Genomic DNA, 10,127 nt, shown 5'->3' on the forward strand with positions numbered 1-10,127 from the left:
CATTGTGTTGTATCATTGGAAATCTACAGACGATGCGTTCTTGGAACACCATAAACATTCACCGAATTGCCAGTTTTTGCGAATGGTGGGTCCAGGAACAAGACTATTGATAGACACATGAGTAGGTTTTGTATGATCGTGTTGTAAATAAATATCATGAACCGTTCAATTCGTTTTGTTCTTATTCTTGTAGTAACATATACTTATTCATGCAACTACCAAACGCAAAGTTGAAAAACAAGTACTATTGTGTGCACGAATGTTTGATTTTGCTATTGCGTTAGTTATTGATATAACCCAGTGTCGTATGTTTTCTCAAACTATATTATCCAACTCTAATCAAAGCAAATACAAACAACTATGTATATGTAGTTTCAAACGATTTTATTCTGCAACAATCAATATTTCAAACATTCAATCTTTCGCAACAACAACGTACAACAGTTTACATAGTCCACTAGATCAGCCCACATAGTCCACTCGATCAGTCCATCACAGATGCAAAAGCCTCGCTTTTCTGTTTTGGCCGTAACCCTGAATTTCGCCACACCATTCGCAGCGATCGTCGATCCGCGTACATGACACACAGCTGAGGGCCTCGCATCTACGGCAAAAGTTCACCATCGAAAAAAAGTTTTTGCACCTATGACACACAATCACTAACGTAGTGTCGTAAACAGTTGGCAGCATTTCGCCAATGCTCTTAATCCATCTGTTACAAGCTGCTTTGTTGTTTCCAGCTGACGACTCATTCTCACGATGCTTATTCTGCCTCTCTAACCATGCCTGGAAACCTCCACTTTTCTCCACACCTGACATCCATTGCTCGCAAGCTTTTCTGTCACTCATTATGCGTGTTGTTCGTTCAGTTTCAAAAATCGAAATGATTCAAACACGATCAATTCGCCCTTTTATAGTATGCCGTTATTCAACTCAACAGCATAAAACTCGAAATGCATGTCCCTTCCCCAAAACATGAAATTTCACAAAGTCGACAATCGCCCCAATTATATGTAAACAAAGTGTTTTATGTTTTCATCGACGAGTATTTTTATCAACAAGCCGAATTTTGCGGAATATGCGGTGTCATTTATTCTAGAAAAGATAGTTTTACTTCATGCTTGACAAAAAGTTTGTAGTTTACTTTGCTTTTTGGAAAAATACAACGTTCAAAGATATGAGTTTCATCCGAACCTTCCGAAAAATGGGTGTTGTTCTATGTACAGTATCGATACATGTATGTGAGGCATTTTCAGGCTTTCTTTCTTGGATTGAGAGTTCAAGAAACGACGAATTCTGTCAAAACATGGATAATATGACATAAAAGTACCACGAACATGTTTTTTTTTGTTTTGTGATGGACAAAACCGTGGATTTTTTTAAATGTCAACACATCCCATATGTAAACAAAGAAAGTTAAAATACATGATAGATCATCTTGTGTAGTTTTTTGTTTCAAAAGTGAAACACTGTAAACAAAATGTGTTCTTTTATTCAAATGATTGTGATCACTGCTGTTTTATGTAAAATAAGTCAGTTTAACACTTGATATGTGTTGTTTTGTTTTTTAGCTGCATCAGACTTTTTTGACTGTAGGTTATTTGTAAACATCAAACTCTGCCATGCAAAGTTGATTTCTAAAATGAATGAACACTCAGTATTTATTTGTAACTGTGTGCGGCTAACACCGTGATGGAATATTTCATCTCATGTCATAGGTTGAACAATATCTGACCAAAGTTTACATTCAAGATGACACTTTATGTGAAAAAAAACTGATTTGTCAGCATACTTCTAAAGAGGCTTACTTTTCATATTTTAGACATAGAATGCACAATTGCCCATGTTAAAGTCTTATTCGCAAGCACATTTTATGTCCTAAACTCCAAAAAATCTATATACACAACAAAATACAAATTCTGCTTTTTACCAACATGTGAATTTTTGGCCACAACAATCTTTCATTCAAGTTGACACAAATATGTGTATCAACAGCAAACCCCATAGGAAGTTTGTCTTGGTTAGAGTACCTATAGTATAGATATTTAAATATCAAGAAGCAAACCCTTCATAACAGGTTATGGTGTACAAAGTTCAAAAAAAGGTATTAACACAAAAAATGGAAAATTTGCATGTGTATCAGTACAGAAACTGTATTGCACACAAATATTTTATCATGTTGACTTGACAGTGTAGAATATTTCATCTTGAATCAGAATTTGAAATTGTGATACACTGTATGAATTACAAAAGAACATGTGTTCACTTTCTTTTCAAACATTTTTCTCTCTACAAAAAAACTAACTGCATATGTTATTCTGTTTCAGGTCTTTTTTCTGATCAGTTCCCATGTAAGGTATATTTTAGAATTTTGATATAAATCCCACATAACCGGCTATGGTTGAGAATGATGCAAAAAAGGTATTTACACAAAAAGTGGAAACTTTTGCTATTTTGCAGGCATGACAATGTCTGTTTACCAGATTTCATTCAAATACATTTTACAGTGTGTGTGAGCTAGCAAGCACAACCACAAGCCAATTCTTGGTTCAGATTCATAAGCATCTGCATTCTTGTTTCAGTGCAAATATGTGTGAAGGTAATTATGGGTATGAGCTAGCAAGCACAACCACAAGCCATGTCTTGCTTCAGATTTCATAACTATAGCAGAATATTTGACAATTTTAGTACACATCCAACATAACCGGTATGATGCAAATGCTGAGAAAAAAGTATATAAAGGCTATTTAGAAAAATATGGTTTTTTGTCAGCAAATATATGTCTGGCCACAAAACTCATTGCGTTGTTTGTTATGCAGTGATGATCAGTATATATTATCAGATTGGTTTAGAAGGAGATCTATGTCATGCAAAACTAAATCTCTTCAGTCAATTTCTTCTGGGCATGATATTGAAACTGTGTGGATAGTATTTACAGTCAAGTATAAAATTTTGCATTTTGGTCTACACATTCATATTTGATCACAATAATCATTCTCTACCCAAGCTAATTTGTATGCAATGCAAATTGAAGCAACCAAAATGTATTAACACTGTGTGGGCTGGGATTGTACAACTGTTCTCTCAGCTTAGCATGTTTGAAATAAGAATTGGTTAACGACGTGTATGATACAGATATTTGAGGATTGCAAATCAAAACTGGCATATCATGTTTGCCTGAACGTATGTGAACAAATGTCATATACATGGTCAAACGGGGTATTTTAGTTGAAGAGAATATCTGATCACAATCATAATTGCTAGGTTTTGACTGCTATGCATAGTGACTATCCAGCATTGATCAGTTCAAACGCCAGAGTAGTAGAATGTATAACGCTTTCTCCAGTCCTGTGCTGGTTGAAAAAGATCCAGGTTCAAGTCCTGGCTTTGGCATGAACATGTGAAATGGCTGCATTAGTCAATATCTTAATTTCTGATCTATCACTATCAAAGAAACAGGATTAACGGTTATAGAGAGCATTAACTAGAACAACATGTTTTAAAAATGTATGTTTCCACATTGCAGTTTTTTTGTGAAAGTTGATATGTGTGTCTGACGTGTGTGAAATGGCAGTTTTCGGTATTTTCATATGGCAAAGCATTTGACAGTTCGTTCTTGGTGCAAATTCATAACGTCATTTCAATATTTATTTAAGTTCATCCTACCAACTAAAGCGGCGTTAACATATCGATAATAGAAAATTGTGTTTATTTGTAAGTGGTTTAAATGCAATATTTCTATAACCCGTTGTCCGAACTCAATAAAATTTTCACAAGATTAACAGGAATTTTTATGCGCTCATACTGATTTTATTTGTTCATACAAAATCGAATGCGCGAGGTATGATATTTTGATCTTACCGCAGTTGAAATAAGAACAGAGCTGTAGTCGCTTTAATAGTGCGGAATCATATCGAGCTGATTTCGTCAAACGAACGTCATGTAAACAATTGTTATGGGTCAAAATCTTGTACAATAACGTGTGTTCATCTGAGTTTTCATTCCGCTATTTTTTAAGGCCAATATGAGCCTGAAGTCGTGTAAGCATATAACATCAAGCATGTGAAACAAAACACGTTGTAAGGTTCTATACATTTTATTCATTCTAAGTATCAACCAATAATACCATAGCGAGCACCGACTTGATATGTGGCGTTCTCATCGTACTGATGCTTACATTTCAAACAAATCAGTCGCCCAGAATTTTTGTTGTAGACGTATTCCAAATACTTCATTATGCAATTTATGCAGCAGAATCCGTGCCCGCACGTTTTGCTTATAATTGTTGGTGGATTGTCTTCATTTTTGCATATTCTGCAGGAGTCAACATCGCCACTGTGTAGTTCACTTGAGATGCTTTCTATGGCTTGCGAAATATTTGAAGATGCCTCGGACAGAAAAGAGCAAACCGTTGGCTCATCGCTTTCTTTGGATTGCACATAGTGTAAGGATTTTTCAATGAACGCGATCCTTGTTCGAGCATCAGCGTGCAACGATTTTATTTTTTGTTGTTTCTTGAGATACTGCTCTACAAAGTCAGTCTGCTTATTTTCACTTGAGATTGCATTTTGTTTTGCATTTCGCGAGCCCTTAGGTTTTTTGACAGAGTGTCCCTCGGAATCACCAATAGCTTTGCGTTTGTTCGAATTCTTAGTACTACTCGAACCTGATGAGTCGTTGGAATTTTGCTGTACAAGCTGAGCAATAAAATCGGCAGCTTCTTTTTCTTCATTTTTTTGCAAATGATACTGTTTATCAGCTTTCTCGTCTCTCATTTTTAGAAGGGAGTGCACGTTTTGACAAGTTTGGTTGAGCTCACTTGGGGTGAGATATAACGGATGACTTTCATCATCTAAACATAAACCAACACCAGCAAGTTGTTTTGACACCATTTCGCTTCGTTACTCAAATGAGAATGATTGCGTTTGTCAAAAGACTGGATTTATATAGTACAAGTTTGTGTTATAATATTTTTTTGATTTCGCTGCACATTTCGAAACATGTTGATACTACTAGATGTTATATTACACAATGACTCATATTAAGCATTCGATCCATTGCAATTCAATACGACATTGTTCGTAACAATCAAACTATATCTAACCTGCTCAATTAACGACCAACACATGATATGCATTTCAACATTTTATTTCACAACAAACAAACAAGCATATAAATAAATCCAAAACATCTAATCAGTCAAAAGCATTCGCACCCAGCCAGTAACGTCAGCTCGACACATAGCGCAGTCTCCATCAAACATCATCAGGCAGCAGTTTTCACAAAAAGTGTGCCCACACCTTGTCAAGGTACTGTTTTTTTCCTCATCGTAGCATATGGTACACGTTTTCAATGCTCGAATAGCCTCTTCTTTTTCTTCTTGAAGTTTTGTTCTAAGCGAATTCAAAGCCTGCTCTTTCTCAAATTGGAGCTGCGATATTATCCTATCGGTTTCGAGTTCATGTTGCTCTTTTAGCGCGCGTTCGCGTTTAGACCACTCTTCGTTGAAGTAACGCTCTCGATCATCAACCAAATGTTCGCTTGCTTCTCTCTGGTACGAGGAAGCCTTCTGAATACACGATACCATTTTTTTGCAGACATCGCGACCTTCCTTTGACATAGCGTAGTCGCTGCTGTTCACAAACGCTGTAACCTGACTTCCAAGTCTGTTCAGTTGATAGCCGAACGACTTTAGATCAATTGACGCCGATTGTTCTGGTCGAGTGTATGGCTTTGTAGCATGTCGCTTGCCCTTGCCAGTCGTTTCGCTACTACCACTAGCAGCGTCTGTGTCCTCGAACTTTGGCAGTCGGTTTGCGTATTTCGGCATGATTTCGAGTCAATGTTCTCTCTTGGAGTCTCAAATCAAGAATGATGACAATAGCTGTCCGTGTCGCTTTATATACCCAACGGGCTGGTGCGTTTTCAGTATATAGACAAAGCATAGCGCTTACATACCAAAGTCCTTGATAAAGATGAATAGCAAATTTCTAACGCGTGGCAGATATAGACACTCGTACTTAAGAAAAACGCTGAACAAAGTTGCATGTCTGAGGGATTTTGATAAAACGTACGTAAGCGAGTTGGGTCAGTACCTCAGAAAGACATTTCCCACATTACGCGACGACTGTAAATTGTACATTAAGCACGAAGTAACTATTCAAAATAGACGACCCGATTTCGTTATTCATGTACCAAATGTTGCGCTCATACTGTTAGAATACAAAACGTCGAATGTTACAACAAACGTACGCAGAGAATATCTAACTCAAGTACTCGATACGTATCACAAGTTTCGACAAAGCTTATGCGTTAGTGAAAATTCCAGCCATATACGTTTACTTAGCATTTTGCTCATTCGCAATTCTTCATCTCGACAAAATAAAATTGTGTGTGTGAAAAATGAGTTAATACCTAACAGCTGTTATTTGATATGAACTTGTATGAATATTTTTGCGAAATGTACTATGATCAATTTTTAAACGCAACAGTGCAGTGGAGTATTTTTCAAATCACAATATCTCGCTAGTACAACTTTTTTTCCAATCCAATACTTCATCAAATATCTACCAGCATCGCACGAGAAATTACACCCAGTACAGCGAGGTCATAAAGTGCAGATAATATCGAACGTCATTTCAAATTAAAGTACACGGATAGATGAGTATTTGCGAGAAAGTTTAACTGTACATTTCTCAACAACCTATGCAGATATTGGGATCAAATTTTGACTATGATATTCAACTAAGAAAGCTCCACAATGATTGTTCCATACGTTGTATTCTTTTGTTAATGCTTCTTGGACAAAAGTGCAAGTTTATGGTCGAAAATACCGTTTGTATGAAGAAAACTTTTTTGCTTTTTCGTTTTGCTAAACGAAATATGTACAGTTGAATAAGGAATTGTTTTCTGAAGAATTTGGTGTATACCACTTTGCATGTATGTGAATCATTTCGATTAAATACGTAGGAAGTTAAACGCAACATTGATATTTTTCTTGACATCGGCATCGAGTCAAAATTCATGACGTGCAGTAGATCTACGTAATTTCGCTTCATGTAAACAACCTTGGTGCAATATCGTACAACGAGGTTTAAGTGCATTTTCTTTGAAACCACTCAAAATATCAATATGAAATTTTCAGTACAGTACACAGATGGCTATATGCTACAATTACGTACTGATTAGTTTGCCCTGAAATATATGCTTCTATGTAAAATATCTGTCCGAAATCTTTTGTATGAAGAAAACTTTTTTGCTTTTTCGTTTTGCTTAACGAAATATGTACAGTTAAATTGGGAATTGTTTTCTGAAGAATTTGGTGTATAACACTTTGTATGTATGTGAAACATTTCGATTTAGCACGTAGAAAGTTAAACGCAACATTGATCGTTTTGTTTAAATCGGCATCGCGCAAAAATTCATTACATGTAGTACGTCATTTCGCTTCATGTAAACAACCTTGGGTAAATATCGTACACCGAGGTTTAAGTCAAATTTCTTCGGAACTGTTCAAGTCATCACTATCAAATTTAAAGTACAATGCCCAGCTTATTGTTAGCTACAACTTTTCTATTGTAATTTTTGTTCCAACATACATGCTTATGAGATAAAAATCACGTTGAAAACGTTCGCAACAAGAAAACTTTTTCATCCTATCGCTTTTTGAAACAAAACTGATATCATCTTATAGAAAATTTCATTCCGAATATTTTGATATGACATGCGTGTATGTTTATTGTACCGCTTGATCAAGACTAGCCGAAAACCATTTTGCCTATAATCACGAATTCACTTTTTAAAGCACGAAACATGTACTGTAGATCGAACGTCATTTCTATCCATGTAAACAACCTTGGCTTGGGTGCAATATCTTACAATGAGGTTTAAGTCAATTTTCTTTGAAACCACTCATAATATCCAGATGAAATGTTCACCACAATATTCTATCATATGATAGCTACAATTTTTGTCTCGCCTATATTGTTCTCACACGACTCATTGTGTCAGATATTCAATTTTGCAAAATTCGCTAAGAAGAAAACTTTTTCGTGTTAAGAGCATTTATCTTCATTTTGGTATGATTTTGTAGGAAATTCAATTCCACGCATTTTGATGTATTACACTTAAACGTCTGTCTAAACACACAAACAATACAGTGCAATAACGATTTCGTACTAAACGCATTTCTGTCTTTAACTTTAGATTTTTACAACGTCGTCTTTTATCCATGTAAACAAAAGTTACATCGGTTTAACTCAATTTGCTCGATAGCGTCTCTTGATATTTAGATGATTTTTTCACCACAGTATTGCATCATATGATAGCTACAATTTTTGTTTCGCCTATATTGTTCTCACACGACTCATTGTGTCAGATATTTTACTTTGCAAAACTCGCTAACAAGAAAACTTTTTTGCGTTAAGAGCATTCATCTTTAGTTTGGTATGATTCTGTTGGAAATTCAATTCCACGCATTTTGATGTATAACACTTAGCTATATATCATAACACAACAATAAAACAGTCCGATAACGATTTTGTCATAAACGCATTTCTGTCTTTAACTTTAGATTTTTTTTCAACGTCATTGCATTTCTATGCATGTAAACAAGCGGGGAAAGAGTTTAAGTTACATCGGTTTAACTCAATTCTTTCGCAAACGTCTCATGATATTTAGATGAAATTTTCACCATAATATGTAATCCTATGATAGCTACAATTTTTGTCTCGCCTATATTGTTCTCACACGACTCATTGTGTCAGATATTCAATTTTGCAAAATTCACTAACAAGAAAACTTTTTTGCGTTAAGAGCATTCATCTTTTGTTTGGTATGATTCTGTTGGAAATTCAATTCCACGCATTTTTATATATTACACTTTACCGTATGTTTAGACACAACAAAAATACAGATCGATAACGATTTCGTACTAAACGCATTTCTGTCTTTAACTTTAGATTTTTTACGTCATTCATATGCATGTAAACAAGCGAGGGAAAGGAGTTTAAAATGCATCGGTTTAACTCAATTCTTTCGAGAACGCCTCATGATATTCAGATGAAATTTTCACCACAATATTTAACCGCATGATAGCTACAATTTTTGTTTCACCTATATTGTTCTCACACGACTTATTGTATCAGATATTCAACTTTGCAAAATTCGCTAACAAGAAAACTTTTTTGTGTAATGAGCATTTATCGTTATTTTGGTACTAGCTTGTAGGAAATTCGATTCCACGCATTTTTATATATTACACTTTACCGTATGTTTAGACACAACAAAAATACAGATCGATAACGATTTCGTACTAAACGCATTTCTGTCTTTAACTTTAGATTTTTTACAACGTCATTCATATGCATGTAAACAAGCGAAGGAAAGGAGTTTAAAATGCATCGGTTTAACTCAATTCTTTCGAGAACGCCTCATGATATTCAGATGAAATTTTCACCACAATATTTAACCGCATGATAGCTACAATTTTTGTTTCACCTATATTGTTCTCACACGACTTATTGTATCAGATATTCAACTTTGCAAAATTCGCTAACAAGAAAACTTTTTTGTGTAATGAGCATTTATCGTTATTTTGGTACTAGCTTGTAGGAAATTCGATTCCACGCATTTTTATATATTACACTTTACCGTATGTTTAGACACAACAAAAATACAGATCGATAACGATTTCGTACTAAACGCATTTCTGTCTTTAACTTTAGATTTTTTACAACGTCATTCATATGCATGTAAACAAGCGAAGGAAAGGAGTTTAAAATGCATCGGTTTAACTCAATTCTTTCGAGAACGCCTCATGATATTCAGATGAAATTTTCACCACAATATTTAACCGCATGATAGCTACAATTTTTGTTTCACCTATATTGTTCTCACACGACTTATTGTATCAGATATTCAACTTTGCAAAATTCGCTAACAAGAAAACTTTTTTGTGTAATGAGCATTTATCGTTATTTTGGTACTAGCTTGTAGGAAATTCGATTCCACGCATTTTTATATATTACACTTTACCGTATGTTTAGACACAACAAAAATACAGTGCGATAACGATTTCGTACTAAACGCATTTCTGTCTTTAACTTTACATTTTGACTCAACGTCGA

This window comes from Dreissena polymorpha, chromosome 5 (assembly GCF_020536995.1).
Source record: "Dreissena polymorpha isolate Duluth1 chromosome 5, UMN_Dpol_1.0, whole genome shotgun sequence".
Lineage (NCBI taxonomy): Eukaryota > Metazoa > Mollusca > Bivalvia > Myida > Dreissenidae > Dreissena > Dreissena polymorpha.